Genomic DNA, 23,256 nt, shown 5'->3' with positions numbered 1-23,256 from the left:
AGAATCGTGCATTGCAACGAAGATTCTGTGGAGGCATGATCCTTCGGGTTAGATTCGTGTGTTCTATTTCGATGATGTGAGATGGGTCCTCAGCCTTGTGTTGCGGTGGATCTGGTGAGCTTGAGGTACAGCTCTTTCATTTAAGTCATTTTCATGATTTGAGTAGGTTCGGACCGTTGCTTATTGGTGCGCGTATTATGCAAGTCGTGGCTTAGGCCTCTATTGACGTGTCATGTTACCAGAGTGGCGTGTTGGATTAGGGGAGATTGCCGGGATCATTAATGAATATGAACGGATTTGATTTCAGCTTGTTGGAAGGATAATATCGAGGTTCGGTTCGGAAATTGCTGTGGTATTAGCCAAAAAGGGAAGCGGCTTCATGAATGGTTGATCTGGGAAAATGGTTATGGCTTACCGCGTTTTGTTTTGTGATCATTGGCAGTATATGAAAGTGTTGGGGTGAGACTTTAGTTGATAAGAGTTTTTCAATTGGTATTCGGGTGCTGTGTGCAGCTGTTGTAATTAGAAGTTATCACTACGAGTGTTTAAGTCATGTGGTATATCAAATGATTGCATCTGAGATTGCAAGTATGGGTAATTACAGCTTGTTCGGACTTATTCTGAATATAAATATGAGATTCTGATCTTGTGAATGATTTCAGAAGTGGAAATGTGGTTCTAAGGCTTATGGGTTAGATTAGGTTGTGAAATTTCAATTACTGTGTGTTATCGGACCTATATGAGATAGGGTAACGTGGGATCACCCCCGGGTATATGCATGGTAAGGTTATTCAGCGATTAGTTGGCTTTTAGAACAACTCTGGGCACGTTCGTGGATGAACGTATGTTTAAGTGGGGGAGGATGTAACGACCTAACTGGTCGTTTTGAGCTTTTGCACTTCGCTCGCCAGTTCTCGGGCATGACTTACCCCGTGTGGTGTATTATGAATTATGTAAATCGTTGGTGTTGGGTTTCAGGTTAATCAGAGTGAATTTGGAAGAACAGTCTCACTTGAAAGCTTAAAATTTGAAAGGTTTGACCAAGATTTGACTTATGTGTATTTGCTCTCTGATTGAAATTTTTATGATTTGGTTAGCTCCGTTAGGTGATTTGGGACTTAGGAGTGTGATCGGAATGCATTTTGGAAGTCCGTGGAAGGTTTAGGCTTGGATTGGCGAAATTGAGATTGTGGCGCTTTCCGGTTGATCGGTGAGATTTTGATATAAAGGACGGAATGAAATTCCGAGAGTTGCAGTAGCTTCGTTGTGTCATTTGGGATGTGTGTGCAAAATTTCAGGTCATTCGGACGAGATTTGATAGACTTTTTGAGCGAAAGCATAATTTAAGAGTTCTTGGAGTTCTTAGGCTTGGATCCTATGTTAAATTGGTGATTGGATTTTGTTGTGAGCGTTCCGAAGTTTTGAGCAAGTTTGAACGATGTCATGGGATGTGTTGGTACAATTGGTTTGAAGTTCCGGGAGTTCCGGGTAGGTTCCGGGATGTTTTAGTGCAAAAATCATAGCCGTAGCATGTCCACAGGGGTTGCAGGCCCCGGAACTCACTCACGCGGTCCGCATAAAAATAAGTGTGCCCGCGGTGAGTGCTGTGCAGACCGCACAATAGCGGCCACGGCCGCGGCCGCGGTAGGCGTCGCGCGGCCGCGGTAGGCATCGCGCGGACCGCACAAAATTGGGCGCGGCCGCGGTGAAGAACCTTCCCGCTAGTCCTACTTCGGAAGCTCATATCTTTTGATCTACAAGGAATTTTGAGGTGATTCAAAAACAAAAGTTGTATCTCTTCGTGTCTAGTTTCTAGAAAGTTCAATATATCTCAATTTGGACATTTGCAGCGAAAGTTATGGTCAAAACACTAAATCCTGTCACTGCAGAGGAAGGCCTGTGCGGCCGCGGTTGTTTTTGCGCGGACCGCACTGGCTAGTGAGGACCGCGGTCGATTTGATGCAGCCCGCGGTGGCTGAAATCTGAGGGGTACTCTATAAATACGAGGTTTTGGGTTTTATTTGATATTTTGACCTAGAGAGCTCGGATTTTGGCGATTTTTCGAAGGTTTTTCAAGAAATTCATCGGGGTAAGTGGTTCTAACTCAGATTTGGCTAGAGTACATGAATCTATCATTGAATTCATCATTTAATCCGTGATTTGGAATGGAATTTGGGAAGAAAATGGTGAAACCTTTCAAAAATGTAAAATGATGATTTGAAGGGCCAAATGGTATCAGAATTGGATAATTTTCGTATGGTTAGACTCGTGAGAGCATAAGGATTCTAGTTTTGTGAATTTTGTCAAATTTCGAGATGTGGGCCCGGGGATCGGGTTTTGGTAATTTCGGGAATTGTGCCCTTTATTGATTGTTTTCGCTTGGTCTTTGTTCCCTTAGCATATTGTGACGTATTCGTTCTGATTTTGGATAGATTCGACGCACGTGGAGGCCGATTTGAGGGGAAAAGGCATTGCGAGCTAGAGATTTTGTAGATTCGAGATGAGTAATGATTGTAAATGATACCTTGAGGGTTTGAAACCCCGGATTTGCACATCGTAGTGCTGTATTGAGGTGAGACACGCACTGGATGACGAGCGTGGGTCTTTTACTATTAGAGATTGTGACTTGGTCCGTCCCGATTGATGATTTTACCGCGTATTTAACTGAAAACTAATTGTTATTATCATTATTTGGGCTGAATGTCATCTTTGGGCCTAGTGCCAGCTATTTCAACCCTTCGGGGATTGTTGTTTGATATTTCCTCACTGTTTGATTATATAGTTGAACTCAGTCATGTTATTTTCTACTATTTTCAAAACTCAGCCATGTTTACTCTGCTCTAACACTTGAAATAGTATTTTAAATAATATTTTGGGCTGAGAATCACGTTTTACTGTTGCCCGAGGGGCTTATGTGAATTTTGACTGAGTAAGGCCAAGGGCCTGTATTGTGAGGTTACTTTTGGATCGGGCTGCACGCCGCATCAGTGAGATACTGATTTATATGAGGCCGAGGGTCTAGATTTGATGCCACGAGATGGCTTGATATTGCGCTTGGGCCGTAAGTGGCCCCTCCCGGAGTCTGCACACCCCCAGTGAGCGTCGTCGACGATAAATGGATCGGGTTGCACGCCGCAGCGATATATGGATCGGGCTGCACGCCGCAGCGGTGCTGGTACTGTTCTAGGTGTTTACTTTATTTCATTTGTCTGCCATTACTTGTTGTTGTGCTACTTCATGTGATATCTATCTGATTGCCTGGCATTATCTGTTAATTGAGTGTTGCGCCCGAGGGGCGGATTTCCGTGCTTATCTGCACTATTTGTTTTGCATTCATTTGCGTAACTGTTGAGAAAGTCATTTTCAAAAGAGTTTTAAACTGAGCTAAGATATTTCTAAAGATTGCACAGCTTCACTATTTTTCTCAAAGGGTTTTTCACTGCCTCTTTACAGCTGTTGGTTGCTTTACGTGATTTCTTACTGCTCAGTTGTTATTTACCTTTATTACTCACTGAGTTGGAATACTCACTTTACTCCCTGCACCTTGTGTGCAGATGCAGGTATTTATGCACCCGGTAGCGGGTTTTGAGCCGATCGGAAGCTAAGTTATTGGAGTTTAGCAAGGTGACCACCAACGTTCGCGGCACCACATTTCTTCCTTTTGTTTATCAGTCCTATTTTGTATAATTCATACTGTGTAGTTGTATTTATACTCTAATAGATGCTCGTGACTTGTGACACCCCGGTTTGGGCTGTGTCGGGATGGTTTCTTATATTGTCATCGTTATTTTCCGCAAATTATGGCTATTATATCATGTTTAGAACTGTTTATGATATTTAACTATTTAAAAGAAATGTTCCGTTTTGGTCTGGCTGGCCTTGTCTTCACGAGAGGCGCCATCACGACCGGGTTCGGGAATTGGGTCGTGACAGAAACAAACAGAGTGAAAAGCTGATTTGAAGCATAAAGAACATGTTTTAAGAAAAGCTTGGAACTTAAACAAGTTCAGAAGACAAAGAGGTAGCATAAACTTAAGAAACAGTAGATGAAATATGTTTAGAAAGAACTCAAACAAAGTCCAGAAGAAGGCAAATAAGAACTAAGAGCTTAGTAGAAATTACAGTAAAGGAACACAGGGTTAAACGAACACACAAGATAAACGTGTAAAAGCATGATATAAAAACCAGTAGAAGAAAAAACGGAGCACAGTAGAAGAATATGCATAATAAGGCAAACCTAAGAACACAGAAGAAGGACATGCGAGGTAGAAAAGAGAACATAAAAACATAGCATAGACAGATCCCCACAAAGAAAAGAAGAAGAGGAATCAGAAAACATTTTAAAACGTTTTTCAGAAACCCGAAATCGAAGAGAAACAAATTTTGAAAGAGAAGATTGGGGAAAACGTTTTAAAATTCCAGTAGAACACAGATATAGCATAGATCTAAGAAAACAACCAGAGAAAACCTCGAATAGCTTAGGGTTTCAGAGAAACCCTAGAAATGAGAAAGGCTTGGAAGAAAATCTGATCCTGCGTCGAAAAGACTCATATTTCTTGAACACACCGAAATAATGGCCGGAGAAGCCATAGATCTATAGATCTGAGAAGGATCTGAAGAGATCCATCGGAGTCGGGCCTCGAGGCTTCGAACAACCATGGTTTGATGATGGAGGGGGGTGAGTACCAACCATCTATGGCCTGAGAAGCCACGAATTCGGTGGAAATATGGTAGAATAAAGTGGGAGATGGCTAGGGTTTCAGAGAGCTTGAGAGTGTTTTGAGAGATGAAGGGTTTCAAGGTGGCGGGTCAAGTGAGAATGGGGGAGATTAGGGTAGTCGTTTAGGTTTAATTATGGAAGGGCGAGTCTTGGCTGTTGATCTTGAGTGATCAACGGTCCAGATTTAAGTGGTAGGTGGGGAACATGTTGGGTCGTTTGTAATTGGGTCGTGGGTTGGATCCAGATTGAAACTGGGTTGGTTTAATTTGGGCGGAATTGGGGTCAAATTGAGGTTAAAATTGAAAGGAAATGAGGCTGTAATTGAAATAGAAATAGGCTAAATGTTAAATAGCCAATTTTCATCTTTTATTTTATAAAAATAGTGAAAAAGACTTTAAAAACAAATTAAAAGTACTGACCCAACTAATAACGTATAAATATTGATTTAAAATATTGAAATCAATTTTACAATTATAGAAATGCTATTAATCTTAAAATAGGCTATAATTGCAATTATATGCAATTTAGTCTTTTAAATACCAAATAAATTTGTAAAAATGTACAAAAGTTATCTTAACTATATTTTGGTATAAATATGGAAATAAAATAAATTATTCACCAAAATTAATAATTTTGAGAATAATTATGGATTTTGTACTGCTAAAATGGATAGTAAATTGATTTTAAAAACTCTTCAAAAGATTGGAAAAATACTAAAACACTTGGGTATGCTTATGTATGCATATATATGCTATTTTGAAAGTATTTTATATATAAAAATACATAGGAAAAAATTGGGTATCAACAGCCGTATTTGAGAGTTAATGCACGAAGGGTGATGCCATATCGTATCTATTGATTCATGATGAAATTGAGAGTTATACCGATTACATGATCTGTTCATTGAAACCTCCCAAATATGAATATTGATATTAGACAGTAGTTACCGAGCTTATTACCGAACTGTTAATTATATTATATTACAAGAAAAGCATGACGAGACTGAAAATTATTTATTGTTTCTGAAAGGGCATTTTTATGTATTTTCTATTTGAGATACTAGCATGTTTTCTGACTTGTTCCCATTAAAAACGGTTGTGGTTAACTGTTATTACTCACTGAGCTAGCGACTCATTCCCCGCTAATTTTTTTTTACAGAGACAGCAGTTGACGCAAACGAGGATTTCGTTAATTAGAATGCACAGGTTGATAGTTCTTGGTGAGCCTCGCACTTGTTCGCATGGGCGGAGATTTTATTGATTGTTATGGTCTTTTCTTTGAATTCTTAGGGTCGCTCCATAGTCATTATTTTAGTGTCATCAGAATTCTTTTATTATTATAGTCTTATGTTGAGTATCATTCTCATTTATCAAAGGTTGGAGATAAATTAGTATTTCTAGTGGTTAGTTGGTGGTTTAGTTATGGTGGAGACTTGTATTAGTTAATTGACAAGTTGTCAATTGTTTGGTATGATATTAGGATGTTTGGTTGTTGATTTGAGACAGGAAAATTTTTGGGATGGTCCAAAAATAGGGAAAACTCTGTTTGATTTTCCTTAAAATACCGATGAGGCTTACTTGGGGGCACTTGCTCCTAAGCGCCGGTCGTGATCCTAAATTGGGTCATGACAATATGCCAACATCTCCCGTTATAGAGGAATACAACTTATCTACAATTTTTTACAACTTTCACATATTATTTTCACTCAGTTAAATACAACTACAATAACATAAAACTTACATACAAAATTTATACAATATGTCTTTTGTATATTTTGTATCTGATTTATACATAGTAAAAATAAATTTCATACAACTAATTATATATTATACAACTTATCTACAAATTATCTACAATTTTCGTACATTATTTCTACTAAGTTATATACAACTATAATATAATACCACTTAAATATAATTTTTATACAATGTTGTTCAAGTTTCATACAATAGGTAAATGAATAAAAGAAAAATAAATAAACAACAGTCTACAATTTTTCTACAATTTCTGCAATATAATGTATGTCATGTTTTCTTCTTCTTCTTCTTCTTCTTCTTCTTCTTCTTCTTCTTCTTCTTCTTCTTCTTCTTCGAGTTTCAAATTGAAATTCAGCCAAAACAAAGTCTAATCTTCATCAAAACCCCTCAAAATTGAGATATAAACTCCAAACCATATTCCCAATTATTTTCAACAACACCCAATCCAAACAAATAATGATTTTTGAAAATCCAAATTTGAATTTAAAGCTTCAAAGTTTTTTAATGGTTGTCAATGGTGGAATTGATGCTCTCTTTTCCTTTGCTTTATATTGGAATTGAGAGATAGAGAGAGACATAGAGAGAATTCTCAATTCTTTGCAACAACATCCAATCCAAACAAACAAATGTCTTTTGAAAACCCAAATTCGAATTCAAAGTTTTTTAATGGTTGTCAATGGTGCAGATTTTCGTTGTTTTTAGAAGAGGAAATCGTGAGTGATTGAAGAGGAAATCGTGGGATGTGGTTTGATACGTGGGTGAGGTGGTTATAAAATATCTCGAAGAATATTTAATTCTCCAATATTAGCGCCCCTAAATAAGGAAGCCTACAGCTATAATGATTCCTTATTTAATGAATTGTCTATATTTTGTAGAAATATTACTAGCATGGCGGGTAATATGCAAACTATGAACATATTTGGTAATATAGTTTCCTATATGGTATAGAAACAAAAAATTTCCTTTTTTTTTCTTTTTCTTTTTTTGTGGGGGGGGGGTTGTGGGGGGAGGGACTACATTGTATAGTCGCTTTCAAAAATAATAATCGATAATAAAAATATAATTTTTGCATATTAATGTATACTATACATATTTTATATATAATCAGTGTGCAGATATAATTATTTTTGCCTGATCGACAAATATATAACTCGTTCTTTTTATTTAAACTCAACATGCTATTTACGTTCTCGAGAGTAATAAATTTAATATATTTAATGCTAATTATGTGAGGGGAAACTTCAAAGTTTAGAGAACATATCAATGAAGGAATAAGTACTTGAGACGCGAGACTGATTTTTTCTCCCAATCCTTGTGTATTTAAAATATAATATTTCCTTAATTTAACATATTTCAAATTGGGATACCGTTCCTAACTAAACTTCTTAATTAACGTTGACCAATTAAATTATTCTCTAATAGTTTAAGGAGTTGTCTAATTACACAGATCATGCTAATTAAACAGCTGCCTAATAACATTAAGGAGTTGCCTAATTACTCAGATTATGATAATTAAATAGTTTCCTAATGATATTAAACATATTTTAGTAAATAATTTAATTGTTATTAGTCAAAGATGCTGTACAGGTAAGCATCCATGTAAGATAGATTAGTGTTACAAATACTTAATACTTAATTAATAGATGTAATATTACTTAGTAATTAATAATATTAGTTTTATTACCAAAAAAAAAATGAAAAGCCCGTATACATAATACTTATTTGTAGTAGGAAAGTGACATTATTAAAATTGAATTTTTTTTAAAAATAACACGACAATCACAGTTTGAGAAAATATCAAAATAATGCCTAATAATATTTCCTTTGGTGTACAATTATACACAAGGAAAGAATCATAACCGACCTAAATTGTTCATTCTATATACAGTAAAAATGTGAATCCCAGTCTTAGTAGGAAAATATTCTTTAGTACTATTTTAACTTTCCAAATTCAATACCAAAACATCCCTATAAAATCCTAAACTTTTCCTCAAAACATTGTCTGAAATTCACTTCTTTGGTAAAATTCATCAAATAATTTTTCTTTCTTTTTTGGTGACTCGAATCCGCAACATGAAAAAGACTTTAGTTTACAATTTCATCCCGACAAAAGCAGAAGAAGAAGCATGTAAAGCTAGCAACACGCCGTGGATAGTAACTCGTCAAATAAAAGAAATTAGGGACATATACCCTCCTCCAATTATTGATTTAAAGGATCCGTGGCAAATTAAAAAACTCATCACGCATTACGAGGCAGTCGTCGGGAAGTTGATCGTGCCTTCCGCTGAAGCTTTCGACCATATTTTTCGATATTGGACGTTGGATATGGCTAACGTTGTTGAGACAGGGCGCAAGAAGAATATCGATTTATGGGACGAAACTAATCAGAAAAACCCTAAGAAGTATCATGATGAATTGGCTTATTTTGAGATGTTGCCTAATAATGATTATGCACTTGTGTGTTTGGATTTGTTTAAAGATCGTGGACTAAGTGTTGATGATGAAATTGGACTATATTGGGATCCTAGGTCTTCCAATTTTAAGTTCAAGTTATTTTGTAAGGGTCATGTTTAATACGTAGGATTGTTGTGATGGTCTTTTTTTTATTTTTTATTTGAAATTCGATATTTATATCGAGATCGACTAAATTTGAATTCGTACCGAATTTAGTAGGGGGATTTTTGTGATGGTTTCACATTAGTTGTTTTCTTATTGTAAGGCGATTGAAAGATTGTTATACTTATATATCTATAAAAAATTTGTGGTGATTGGCCTGTGTTCTCTAGCAATAATATTTTTAAAAAAAATTCTGTTATCTTTTTTTCTTTTTCTTGAAGGTTTTTTTTTCGTCTTTCCTCTTTTGCTTTGCAATATAATGTGTGACTTTACTAACGTGATGTAAAACTAATAATATGAAGCTTTGAGATTGGGCAGTTGTTGTTTAATTTTTTTCTTTAAAAAAAAATAGAAAATCCTGCACCCAGAGGTGGCTATTATTAGGAGCAAAAACTAAAGGCAGATCCAGCATTTAAACTTAATAGGCTTGATATTTATTGTTCGTGAAAATTATGGGTTCAAAATTAAATATTTGTTGAAATCTTTGCGAATTTTCACGCATACACACAGATAAATGGTTCTGGTAGAAAATACTGGGTTCAACTATATCTGTCCCTGGTTGAAATTAACAAATATTGTATGTTGTTATCCTTAGCCTGCAATAGTGTTTGCAGCAATTATCTGTCTCAAGTCAAATATAAAAACTAATATATATAAATATAAATATATATATATATATATATATATATATATATATATATATATATATATATATATATATATATATATATATATATAGAGAGAGAGAGAGAAATTATTATATATATAACTTGTATGATTAAAAATACTCTATGAATATATGGAAAAGTTGACAAAAGCATTCCTGTGCCACTCACATTCAGTGCAGTACAAGTACTTAAAGCAAGTCAATCCATTTTCTATTTTCTAATAAAGGTAGTATGTACAAAAAGTAGCTAACTAGAACCACCATAGATTTCATAAGATGGAGAAGTATTACCCTTATTTCCTGACTAGAAATATAGTAGATGATAATGAATTTAGCTAGTTCACTAAGGAGGTTAAAAAGGCAGTACGGTGTACAAAATATCCCGTGTTCAAGCAGGGTCGGGGAAGGGCCGCACTCCAAGGAATGAAATGTAGACAGCTTACTCTAATGCAAGCATTAGTAGCTACTTTCACGGCTTGAACCCATGACCTAAGTTTAATAAGGAGGTTAACAGGCTAATATCACTAGAGGGCTTTGATGCAAAAATATAGAGACCAAGATCATCCTTATTGATTATTCCTTTGTCAATCCTTGATTGATAGAATTGCTCCTGAAACAAAATAACAACTATTTTAGTTAACAAATTGCGTTAAGATCTAGTCATATTTTGGAGATTTTCAACCTCGAGAACAGCCTTGGAAGCAGGCACTAATGCTTGCATTAGGGGAGGTTGTCTATATCACATCCCTTGAGGTGCGGCCCTTTTCCGGACCCTACGTGAATGCATGATACTTTGTGTACCGGATTGACATTTTTCAACCTCGGGGAATAATGAAACTAACCTTCAAATTGAGTATAAACTGTGGAACAAGACTCTCTTTCACTAAAGCCACAGCACATCCACCCCATCCAGCTCCTGTAATCCTCGCTCCGAGAGCACCATATATTATCCCGACAAATCTTAACAAGCTCTTCTAATTCGGGACAACTGATAAAAAGAAGTATTCGATAAGCTTAACTTCTATATACTATCTATATTCGATAAAAAGAATTTTGAAAATAATTACAGGTAACTATCTATATAACGTAGATTAGTAACCTGGAAAATAAGATCGGGCGACCTACTATAACATGTTAAAATATATTGATAGTGTAAAATTCTTTAGATTGTTAATGTACATAGGTTAAAATCATATTTGATATATCAAAATCAGAGACACCGAGAAAATATATTTAACGTCTTGATTATGTAATTGTTATTATTTGTGTGACGATAATCATTAGTTACATGTTACAATAGCAACATTATAGTAAGAAACTAAATTACCTGCACTCATAGAGAACACTGCAGCTGTAATGACTCTCATTCATAAGGAAACCAAGCTTTTTCAGCATGTCTTCTTCACTGCAAATATACAAGATTGTGTTTAAAGGTTAAACTATTACATTAATCTGGACAACGACGTTAAAAAACAAGGGCGTTATGAATGGATGACTTACCTTAATTTTGAGGATACAGTGTCTGTAAAAGCATGGACACGTTTCGCTTCAGAATATACATGAGCAGCCCTCTTAAAGATGAAGCATCATCAGTCAAATGTACTGATTGATTATAAATTACACTCAACATGCAGAGAGAGGCGGATCTAAGATTTCAGTTCTATGGGTTCAGCAATAAAGTTATGGGTTCATATCCACTCTTTATTATAGTTCTAGTGATTCTTTACTAAATTTATGCTCCGCAAGAAAAGTTTTGGGTTCAGTTGAACCTGGTAGTTCTATGTTGTGCATGGGAAGAAAATCCATCAATAATCTTCAACTTTCAAAGCCGCAGCAACATTGGAGGAGTTCTAGCAATGAATTTTAACAGGGAGAAGTAGAGAATTCTGCAATCATAAGTATCCTATTATCTAACCTACGTCCCAGAGGTAAAAAAAAGGGCAGCGCGGTACACGAAGCATCCCGATTCACGCAAGGTCCGAGGAAGGGTCGTCCAAGAGATAAGTGCATAGAAAATGGAAAATTAGAATCATTTAAACGAACATATAAACACCTGATGCAATTTGTAATACTTGGCCGCTCTAAGCACGTCCAAAGAAGTAGAAGAATTGGCAAAGATAGTTTCCAACTTTTCTTGTGTGATTTTCTCAATATCTTCGGCTGCATATGGTTCCTCATGCAAAAATTCCTATAGCAGCAACAGAACATGTTAAAGCTTACTGTAAAACAAGCGAAAGATCATGCAAACAATTGTTTTATATGGTAAACTACAATGATTTTCCTCCAAGATTGAATTAAAACTGAATATCCTGCTATACACGACTAAGTTTCTCCGACATGGCAGTTTAGGTGCCACACCCGTATCGACACGACACTAGTATAGGTGTTGGTATGGGATATAATTTTGGGTACTTTGACCAGGACAGGCGGAAAAGTTCGAGACAAAATACAATTCGATTCCCGAAATAAGAACCAAAAATAGGGAAAATTTGAAGAAAATAGCATACCTTATTTAGGAAATCAATCCATTAGTTATCTACAACTTGACAATAAAAAAGAAATCCACACTTTACAAGTTATACGTAAGTACTTCACATAATTTAGAGATATTTTTATATTTTTTTGAATTATTTAGCCGGATCCCCGCACCCATATCCGTACTAGGATCCGTATCCTCGAATCTTAGAATTTACATCTCGAAGGATCCGAGCTCTAGATCCGCACCTGTGTCGGACACCCACACCCCTGTCCGAGCAACTTAGATTCATGATCATTCGCATCAACAGACATACAACCCGAGACAAGCATCCTAACAAATGGGAGTAAGGATACTAGACTTGAAAAACAACGAAATCAAGATAGATAGATTGACCTGAGTGGAGACGAAATTTATACCTTCACGGCGAGGACAGGATCAGAAGATTCAAGTGTACCAGCAAATGATACACACAAACCTTCAACATCTGAAAGTGTTTTTACATTACAGATTGCCTCTTGAGGTTCCATTCCCAGCTTTATGCCCAACACAATCTGTAAAAGATCAAACGGCCGCCATTAAGGGGGGAAAAGCAGCAAATTGAGAACGAGTTAATCTATTAGGCATATTCCGACGAGTTTAACTTTTATCCACTGATAGTATAAATAGATTTTTACACTATCAAGTTACCTGAAAAGGATAATTATAGGCAACCATTCATAATAAGTCGGAATAAATTAACCTGCTACAACATGTTAACATAAACTAAACACGTATTTTTACCGTCAGTGTATATAAGTTATATCCTATATCATCTTCTTGAGTCGAGGATCTATCGGAAACAACCTCTCTATCCCCGGGTAGGGGTAAGGTCCGCGTACACACTATCCTCCTCATACCCCACCTGTGGGATTATACTGTGTTGTTGTTGTTGTATTCTACTATTTGTCAAATCGTAGCATATTGCTTTCAAATTGTTGCATCAATACATTTTTGAAAGCCAACTTTCAAATGTCATAACAACCAGTAGTAAACAGATAAGTAGAACTACGTGTTGTGAGACACGTTGATCATTTGTGCTCGAAGACGCTGCAATTATGACAGCAAGGATGAATAAACTTACTGCAGCTAGACGACATTCAACAACCCGATTATTGTAGTTAACTGCAGCATCTGCAGTAACTGCTTTTTGTGATTCGGCTAAAGAATGGGCTATTACAAAAGATCCACCAGCAGGTAGTTGTACATCCGTTGCACGAATAGGATTGAAATCAATCAGCTCAGCAATTCCAGATTGCGCCATAACAGATATGGCCTGCAAAAGGATTAACTGGCTTTCAGCATAAAGATACACATATGACTAAAGGATCAAAATGTAGAGTTTGAAAACAATACCTGATCCATTCCACCAGATTGTGTGCCGATATGCCTTTCACATTCACAAGTAAGTTGTGCAATTTCTTTCTGCAGGAAAAAGCAAAATTGTCACTTTTCTATCCGTCGCCTTAAGGAAAGATTATCTCCTTTAGAAGAATTTTCTAAGAGGAAAAGGAACATGTCTAATCAAATGCTCAGGTTGGATACAGCATTTCAATTCTGCGGTCGTATAATATAGCAGTAAATGTTGTTTGTTGTTTCCTGTATAGTACTTCTTATCTGGTATAAATATGGAATGATGGAAGATCAAGTTTTAACTTTTCCACTCTTAGATATATATTATCCTCTTTATCAGCTACATACAGCAGTAACATACGTAAATATAAATGATATAACTGAAACAAAAATTAATTCGAGCCCACTGAATTTACAGTGTTTCCTTAAGGAATTTAATCCCCTCCTAGTACCCAAGGTTATGGATTATTTACTCCCAAGATAGAACGAATTACACACTGGTGTAGCGGTACTTCAAACCCCAGTATTTCAACGAACGCAAAGTTCGGCAGCAAATCACACTTACAGTTGCTTTGTTTGTAGTTTTAAAAAAATGCAGAACAAGGGAGAACTCATAAGTCGAATGAAAATTCTGAGAGGAAGGAATGCAATGTATAGCCGATGTTGAATTCTTACTGAAGAGGATATCAGATTGCAATTCGTTTTTCCAGTGTATACACAGTGTATACAGAGTGTAGTTTGAATGTATACAAAGTGTATATCAATTATATACAGAGTGTATATCAATGGTATACTGAGTGTTTCGAGTGTTTTTTTCCGGCGTGTTCTTCTTTCTCTACAACTTCTGCTCTATTTATAGCAGTCATGTGAGAGAAATCTGCCCCCTCCATGGTGGAACAAGCATTAGGATATCATGGAGGAAGCACTTACACGGTGGAATGAACACTTGCTTGGTGGGAGGAGCACTTGGCCATGGTGGGAGGTGCACTAGGCATCTTGTTGCTTTCTTGGTGCAACACAATACACGGATTGAAAAACATCTGTTACAAACACGGATTATATCACGTTAATATTCACTATTAACAAATAAATTTGATCCAAATAATTAATCAATCGATCGATCATTTGATCAAATCCAAATCCAAATCCAAATCCAAATCCCATTTCCCATTCACTCTCATTTTAAGACTATTTCATCTTAAACAAAAACTCAACAATCCAAAACTCAACAGTAAATACATAACGGAGAAGAAATTAGATTCACAATATTCATGTTATAGCAATTTAGAAGATGGTTATACATTACCTTGGGAAGGTTAACACCTAATGCAGCCATTATAGCAATAGTCGAAGAGCAAACAAGTTTTGCAGAGCTTGATAGACCAGAACCTACATCGACAAAATTAAATCCATGACAAAAGAAGGGTAGTCCGGTTCACTAAGCTCCCGCTACACGCGGGGTCCGGGGAAGGGCCGGACTACAAGGGTCTATTGTACACAGCCTTACCCTACATTTCTGCAAGAGGCTGTTTCCACGACTTGAACCCGTGACCTCACTATATTTGAAATATGACAAAGAACTGACTGGTACACAGACATTGATCTAAGATAGCAAAGCATATACCTGTCGGAACTGTACCATCAACAACAATATCAAGTCCGACTGGTTCACCAACATCGATTCCTTTCAATTTGACATACTCATAGAAACCCTTGTACCTGTACAACATTGCTTATCATCTTACCATGACAAAAGTTATGAAAAGGATTCATTTTTTGGATAATTCAAACTTCAGGCAGTCCTTATCAGTTATCACCCAAGAGTTTATGCAATGTATGAGTACTAAAACAAGAAAACTTAGTGTCCATCAATATGCTTCGATCTAAAACAACCGTAAAATCATGTAACAAGAAAAACCAATAGAAAGTAAATACTTACCCGCAAATGACATAATGACCCCATTTGTGGTTTTTCACATCAATGTCCTGCAAATATGGAAGTTTAAAATGCTAGGAAAAAGGTAATGAAAATTCTCAAGATCCATCAAACTCCATAACTTTTTCCGTTTCTTTCATTTTCCGCCCTCCGAAATGAATCAAGAAACTCCCATCTCCGCCACCCCAACATATTTTAATGAACTCTTCACATATGAAAATGTATCACCAACTGGAATTCAAGACAGAATGCATAAATAAGGGCAGCCCGATGCATTAAGTTCCCGTTAGGTGCGGGTCCGGGGAAGGTCAGACCACAAGAGTCTATCGTACGCAGCATTACCCTGCATTTCTGTAAGAGGCTGTTTCCACGGCTCGAACCCGTAACCTTCTGGTCACATGACAACAACTTTACCAAAATACGCCAAGACGAAATTCCAGATAGAATGCAAATATTTAAAATAAAGAGCAACCAATACTATGCTTCTATTACCAGCTGTAGTAACAATAATAACAACAACTACACCTCAGCGATAAACAAGTTAGATCGACTATATGAACCCTCACTTCTCCATTTAAGCTCAACTCATGCCACCATCAAACCAAATAAATAAATGAATAAAAAATAACAATATGATCATCAATAATGTAATACCTGCAGTGGATCAGCAGGGTAAGTGCACACAATGTGTACTTGTCACCATTTACATTTGCAATTCGAAGAAGCTTCTCAGACTTATTACTATCGCACTTCCTTATAGCCACACAATCGTATCTTGTCGAATCGCCATCGGCAATACAGAATACCCCTCATAGTCAATGTGTTCTCCAATCAAATTCACTCTTCCTACATATTTAACCATAAAGACATCAACATGAAAGTTTAAATGCAAAGTTTTCAAATGAATAAAAAGTTTAAGATGTTAAAAATCAATTAGAATAAAACATCATATTAGAAGGGGGGGAAAAAGTATAATGAACTAGAATTCTTAGTGTCAACCAATTTCTATGTGAAAAAATGTGTGTGAATAGACATAACAATGTATATGCCTTAATCCCAAGCAAGTTCCGTATATAAATTATCATTGTCCATGTCGCTCCATTTAATCTCATGTCACTCAAAATATATACTATACGATAAAATCAAAAATAAGAAAAATATTGCTACAGAAGTTCTATATACTTTTAGTAGCATATAAGAAACTCTTAAGAAGCAATAAACGTAAAGTAAACATATTAACATGACTAAAACTTAATCTCAATTAATTGAAATCACATCAAGTTTAAAATTAATTTGACTTATATGATATGCCGGTGTGTGTCACATAAATAAAAACATAGGACTATACATCCCGTAACGGAGCCAGAAATTTTATCAAGGGATTAAAAAAACATAAAAATATCACTCTTGAGATATGAAACTAATGCCAGAACCAGGAATTCGATATGGAGATTAAAAAAATATAATAACGTCAACCTATATCAAGGGAATTCAATCTATAGGTCATGGGTTCGAGCTGTTGAAGCAGCCTAATATATTGTCTCTTGAATGGCAGAAATCCCACATCGGTGAAGTACCAATGTAAAAGGAGCTGTCTGTTTAAATTGGTACTTCACCCTATAAAAGGAGGCCTAATGTTTAGGATTTAAACACACCTCTCATTTGCCTTCTTATCTTCTTAAGGCATTTGTATCTTCTCTCTTTAGTATTATTTCACTTGTATTTTTGGAGTGGAATAAAATATTGGTTGTGTCCGAGGAGTAGGCAAAATTAGCCGAACCTCGTAAATTCTGGTGTTCCTTTTATTGTTGCTTTATTGTCTTATTTATTATTTGGTGGCTGTCATAATTTTTGGTATAGTAGTTGTGACTTATTCACACTATACATTTAGCTTCTGCAACAATTGGTATCAGAGCCAAGGTACTGTCTAAGTATGCTCTGTGGTTGCAGCATAGTCTGATCTTCCACATCAGAAAAGATTTATCTTGGTAACTGAGTCAATGTTCTGTCTGAGTATGCTCTGTGGTTGCAGCTTAGTCTGATCTTCCACACCAGAAAGGAAATAATCTTGATTTTTGTCGTCAGCTATTAAATAATATTTGTGTCAAAGATGGGAGACAATAATCAAGAAGAATCTACATCAAGTGTCAACAATACATCATCATTGGCATCTTCGCTTATGACAAGAATTGTGTCAAATGCAAGATTTGCGGTAGAAATTTTTGACGGATCAGGACATTTTGGGATGTGGCAAGACGAGGTTCTAGATGTCCTTTTTCAACAAGGGCTAGATCTTGTCATTGAAGAAAAAAGACCAGATGTTATTGGAGAAGAAGATTGGAGAATTATCAACCGTGTTGCTTGCGGTACCATTCGATCCTACCTTGCTAGAGAGCAGAAATATCCATACACAAAGGAAACTTCTGCAAGTAAATTATGGAAAGCACTGGAGGATAAATTTTTGAAGAAAAACAGTCAAAATAAATTGTACATGAAGAAGAGACTGTTTCGCTTCACCTATGTTCCTGGTACCACAATGAACGAACATATCACCAGTTTCAATAAGTTGGTCACAGATTTGCAAAATATGGATACAACTTATGATGATGGTGACCTGTCCTTGATATTGTTGGCGTCACTTCCTGATGAGTACGAGCACCTTGAAACTACTCTACTCCATGGAAATGACGAAGTTTCTCTCAGAGAAGTTTGTTCGGCTTTGTACAGCTATGAACAAAGAAAGCGAGAAAAACAGAAGGGCGGAGAAGGAGAAGCACTATTTGTGAGGGGTCGTCCTCAAAATCAAACGAGGACAAAGAAGGGAAGATCCAAGTCAAGATCCAGACCCAGCAAAGATGAATGTGCCTTTTGTCGAGAAAAGGGCACTGGAAGAAAGACTGTCCGAAGTTGAAGAATAAGGCCAAACATAACAATGGAAAGGCCATTATGGATTCAAATGTAGCTGATTGTGATGATTCAGACTTCTCATTAGTTACAACAGAGTCATCAACATCATCAGACATATGGTTGATGGACTCGGCTTGTAGCTATCATATGTGTCCCAACAGGGACTGGTTTATGGATTTTCAAGAAGGAAAATATGGAGTCATCCACACATCGGACAACAGTCTTCTTACCTCATATGGAATTGGTTCAATACGATTAAGGAACCATGATGGAATGATCAGAACATTAACAGATGTTCGATATGTACCGGACTTGAAGAGGAATCTCATCTTTGTGGGAGCCCTAGAATCAAAAGGGTTCAAAATTATTGCAGAAAATGGAGTGATGAGAGTATGCTCCGATGCACTAGTGGTAATGAAGGCTAATCGGAAGAACAATAATATGTACCGCTATCGTGGCAGTACAGTTATTGGGACAGCGATAGTGACATCCAGTGACGACAAAGAGGCAGAAGCAACCAAGCTATGACACATGCGCTTGGGACATGCTGGAGGAAAATCCTTGAAAACTCTGTCAGATCAAGGATTGTTAAAAGGAGTAAAGGCTTGCAACTTGGAGTTTTGCGAGCATTGTGTCAAAGGGAAACAGACAAGGGTTAAATTTGGTACAGCGATCCATAATACTAAAGGCATTTTAGATTATGTACACTCTGATGTTTGGGGTCCTTCCAAAACACCTTCATTGGGTGGGAAGGATTATTTTGTAACCTTTGTTGATGATTTTTCTCGAAGAGTGTGGGTGTATACAATGAAAAGCAAAGATGAAGTGCTGGGAATTTTTCTCAAATTGAAGACGATGGTGCAGAATCAAACAGGCAGGAGGATCAAGTGTATTCGCACAGACAATGGAGGTGAATACAAAAATGGTTGTTTCAATAAGGTCTGTGAAAATGATGGCATCGTCCGACACTTCACTGTTAGACATACACCACAACAGAATGGAGTGGCAGAATGTATGAACCGGACCTTGCTGGAGAAGGTACAGTGTATGTTGTCCAATGCTGGCTTGGGCAAAGAATTTTGGGCTGAGGCAATTACATATGCATGTCACCTCATTAATCGTCTACCATCTGCTGTTATTGATGGCAAGACACCATTTGAAAAATGGTATGGAAAGCCTGTTGTAGATTATGACTCTTTGCACGTGTTTGGCTCAACTGCATATTATCATGTGACAAAGTCAAAATTGGATCCAAGGGCAAAAAGGCTATTTTTATGGAAATTACTTCTGGAGTCAAAGGATATCGCTTATGGTGTCCTATGAAAAAGAAAGTAATATTCAGCAGGGATGTTACCTTTGATGAATCTGCTATGGTAAATAAGGTAACAGAAGATACCAAACAAAATAAAGGTGCTTCTAAGCAGGTGGAGTTTGAGGGAAAATTTATTTTTCCTACACAAGAAGCAGAGGAGGAAACAAATGAAGATTACCCTCTGGAAGGAGATCCAGTAGAGGAGATTCCAACTCAGGAACCTCAACAACAACTTGAATCAATAGCAACCAGCAGGCCAAAAAGGACAATAACGAAACTTGTTCGTCTCATAGAGACGGTTGCTTGTGCAACCTCAATTGTAGTTGATGATGTTCCTACCACTTATAAAGACGTAGTCCAAAGTTCAGAAGAAGATAAGTGGAGGATTGCCATGAATGATGAAATACAGTCCCTTTATCAGAATCATACATGGAGATTGGTCAATCTCCCGAAGGGAAAGAAAGCAATTGGGTGCAAATGGGTATTTGCAAAGAAGGAAGGATTTCCTAACCAAGTAGATATTCGCTACAAAGCAAGATTGGTGGCAAAAGATATGCTCAAAAGGAGGGAATTGATTACAATGAAGTGTTTTCTCCAGTTGTAAAACATTCCTCCATTAGAATTATGTTGGTTTTGGTAGCACAGTTGAATTTGGAACTAGTTCAGATGGATGTAAAAACTGCGTTTTTACATGGAATCTTGGAGGAGGAAATCTACATGACTCAGCCAGAAGGATTCAAAGTTGTTGGAAAAGAAAATATGGTGTGCAAACTTGAAAAATTATTGTACGGATTGAAACAATCTTCTAGACAATGGTACAAGCGATTTGACGAGTTTATGTTGCGGCAAGGGTACAAGAGAAGAAAATGCGATCATTGTGTGTATTTGCGCAAGCTTAAATATGGTTCCTTTGTATATCTTCTCCTATATGTTAATGATATGTTGATAGCTTCCAAGAATTCGGAAGAAATTGATAAGTTGAAGATTCAACTGAAGAAGGAGTTCGAGATGAAGGATCTGGGTGAAGCAAAGAAAATTCTTGGCATGGAGATAATAAGAGATAGACGTTCAAAGAAACTCTGTTTATCTCAGAAAGAATATTTGAAAAGAGTACTACAATGTTTTGGCATAGATGAAAAGACTAAGCCAGTTAGTACTCCACTTGCTCCCCATTTTAAGATAAGTAATACTATGTCGCCAAAGGATGAACCTGAACGAGAGTATATGTCAAAGGTACCATACGCAAATATTGTTGGTAGCTTGATATATGCAATGGTCTGTACGAGACCTGACATTTCACAAGCTGTTGGAGTTATTAGCAGATATATGCATAATCCAGGAAAGGAGTATTGGCAAGCTGTGAAGTGAATTCTACGGTATATTCATAATATTGTAGATGTTGGGTTAGTTTTTGAGCAGGACGGCAATCAATCTGTAGTTGGATATTGTGACTCAGATTTTGCGGGTGATCTGGACAAACGAAGATCAACTATTGGTTATGCGTTTACTTTTGCAAAAGCACCAGTTAGTTGGAAGTCTACTTTGCAGTCAACAGTTGCTTTGTCTACAACAGAGGTAGAGTACATGCTATTACAGAGGCTGTGAAGGAGGCAATTTGGCTTCAAGTGTTACTAAAGGAGCTTGGTGTTGAACAAAAAATATCACAATTTTTTGTGATAGTCAAAGTGTTATTCAATTAGCGAAGAACCAAGTTTATCATGCAAGGACGAAGCACATTGATGTTCGGTATCATTTCGTACGAGAAATCATAGAAGAAGGTGGAGTCACGGTGAAGAAAATTCATATTACAGAGAATCCTGCTGATATGCTGACAAAAGTGGTAACTGCGGTCAAGTTTCAACATTGTTTGGATTTGATCAACATTGTTGAACACTGAAGATTGAAGATGAAGACACAACTAAAATTTTGTTATTGAGAGAAAATTGAAGATGTGAAATTTTGCCAAGGTGGAGATTTGTTGAATGGCAGAAATCCCACATCGGTGAAGTACCAATTTTGGTTGGTACTTCACCCTATAAAAGGAGGCCTAATGTTTAGGATTTAAACACACCTATCATTTGCCTTCTTATCTTCTTAAGGCATTTGTATCTTCTCTCTTTAGTGTTATTTCACTTGTATTTTTGGAGTGGAATAAAATATTGGTTGTGTCCGAGGAGTAGGCAAAATTAGTCAAACCTCGTAAATTCTGGTGTTCCTTTTATTGTTGCTTTATTGTCTTATTTATTATTTGGTAGCTGTCATAAATTTTGGTATAGTAGTTGTGACTTATTCACACTATATACATTTGGCTTCCGCAACACTGTCTATATCACATCCTTTGAATGTGACCCTTCTCCGAATTCTGCATGAATACGGGATATTTTATGCATCGTGCTGTCCTTTTATATATAACTAACATAAAAAGCAAAATTTTTTGAATGTTTGAATTAACCTGGGGATCGAGCGTAAATATCAGGAGATTGGCCAAAGAAGTCAATGAACTTGGACTTCAAATTCTTGAACCGAATTTCAGCTTCTTTGAGTAGTGCTTCACTGCCATAAACAGGCACCAGTGTAGAGTAAATTGGAACTGGTAATTCTTCATGTTTGACCAGTGAAACTTCTCCCATTGTAATAATACGTTTCTATAAATCTTTTTGTACAAGACTAAGAGGGTGTTTGGCTAAGGTTATAAGCTTGTTAAATTGGCTTATAAGCACTTTTTGGCTTATCTATGCGTTTGGTAAAATTAAAAGTGCTTATAAGTTAAGTGCTTATAAGCCAAAAATAAGTCAAAAGTCATAAGTTGGTCTCCCCCAACTTATCAAATTTCAGCTTATAAGCACTTTAGGTTTGACCAAAATATTTAATATTCTATCCCTAAAATACTTATTTTTAAAACAAACTCTTCGTACACTCAGTTCTTGCTTATTATTAATTTCAGCACTTTTATCCAAGCACGTAACTGCTTATTTTTTAAATCAGCTTTAGCACTTAAAAATAATTTTCAGCACTTAATGTTTATCACCTACTATAAATCAGCTAAGCCAAACGGGCTCTAAAATAAAGGAACAAGTGAATATAGGAATATATAAAAGGTGACAAGAGTAAGAATATAAGGTAGTTCTTTGGATTGAGATAAAATAAACTGAATCTGGAATACGAAAGATTATGGATATATTTTGTAGATGACTCCAGATTTTCTAGGACTAATCCTTTTACCTCGCCAAATTTATCTAACTTTTATTAACTTTTTTTTTTAACAAAGTTAAATGAGATAAGGAGAAATCCAACGGAATAAGCAGTATATTGGTTGTCACAACCCCGGTTCACTCTTCGTGAATCATCATGATGGCACCTAGTCTTCTACGACTAAGTAAACCTAAATTGCGGAAGATAAACCAAGTACGGAATAAAAACAAATTAAAACAGAATGAAGAATGATAAAACAGTATTTAAAAGTGTCGTTCGGC

At 36.4% G+C, this 23,256-nt stretch overlaps 1 pseudogene; it reads right to left on the bottom strand.

Annotated features, from left to right (window-relative positions):
• Positions 1-10,229: 10,229 nt before the first annotated feature.
• LOC107769095 (galactokinase-like) lies at positions 10,230-22,413 on the bottom strand (annotated as a pseudogene).
• Positions 22,414-23,256: the final 843 nt, after the last annotated feature.

Source organism: Nicotiana tabacum, chromosome 11 (genome assembly GCF_000715075.1).
Source record: "Nicotiana tabacum cultivar K326 chromosome 11, ASM71507v2, whole genome shotgun sequence".
Lineage (NCBI taxonomy): Eukaryota > Viridiplantae > Streptophyta > Magnoliopsida > Solanales > Solanaceae > Nicotiana > Nicotiana tabacum.
Note: the sequence above shows the minus strand (reverse complement) of the source record. Positions and strands in the feature narration are given on the sequence as shown.